Source organism: Limulus polyphemus, unplaced genomic scaffold (assembly GCF_000517525.1).
Source record: "Limulus polyphemus unplaced genomic scaffold, Limulus_polyphemus-2.1.2 Scaffold6604, whole genome shotgun sequence".
Taxonomy (NCBI): domain Eukaryota; kingdom Metazoa; phylum Arthropoda; class Merostomata; order Xiphosura; family Limulidae; genus Limulus; species Limulus polyphemus.
The window spans coordinates 5601-6827 of NW_013672214.1; positions in this window are offsets into that span (position 1 = coordinate 5601).

Below are 1227 nucleotides of genomic sequence, written 5' to 3' on the forward strand. Positions count from 1 at the left end.
CAGAAAGAAAGATCCGGTTTTATTAAGCAAGGACATGTGTCGCTAAAGTTTCGTCGGAACGAAGTTACGGAACATCAATTAACAAACGGAGACGTAACAGTATTAAAAACTTTAATGTTAGTGTCTCGTTTATAAGAAATTAGAGGTTTGTTAGGGAACACGTGACCAGTGGTATTGTCCTGTGTTATGATCTTGAAGTTATCAAACAATACATGTGTTATTTGTGTGTTGAATGGGTGAAATGTAAGTGTTGATGATCAGTGGAAGTAGGAGTACATGGGTTGAAGCAACATTGGACGCATGTAGTTGGAAGTTTAGAATTGTCTATAGTGTTGGTGTTATAATTACTGGTTATGATTTAAGCTAAGCAAATTATGGAAAACTAAATTCAGACATTTATTGTTAGTATGTAGATTATCTTTAGTGTGATGAAGAAGTATGGTTGCCACATTTTTTGAAAAAGTGGAGCATGTTGATAGTCGGTTTGTTTTCATTATAGCTATATGAAGGACTCGTTCTTTTTGTTCAATTCGTTCAATTCTTTCACCAACCACCCAATACACGTCTTCTGTTTTGTAGTAAACTATTTCATGAAAGTGTAAGTTTGACAAAAGATGAGATTTGCTTGTATTTACTTTACAGTTCTGTAGATACTTTAAAGTCAAACCTCTCCACATGGAACTAATGAGTTATAGTATTTCTTTGCTTCACACAATTAGTTTGGTTTTGTAATTCCATTTCCATTATTCAAGGCACCAAGTTGCTTCAGTGGTTTTGGCTGTATAACATATCTACACTGTCTATATATATATATTGTATATTTATGTTTATTTACCCAAAACATTAAATTCCTTATGTAGAATAAATGTTTCTCAAGTAAAACAGTGTGCAAACAAACTAGTTTGGATGTATGAAATAGATTTTTATAAAATATAGGCAAATAAGAGAACTTTTTTATAGGATGTATGAAAATGTGTTTAGACATGGAAGTAACTTGACATTTGGAAATTACTCAACGTTGATTTGTAATAGAGTAACGTCTTCTAGTATAATACTCATTTCACACAGTTGTATCTGAAATTAAATATTTCTCTCTCTGAATGTTGAAAGCAGTGCTACAAAAATAATTTTTAAGATTCTAATTTAAACCTTGTCCACTTTTGATTGTACAGTTTGAACTTTTTTTTCTTCTGTTCAATTACTAACATTCTAGAAAGAGTCCAGTTA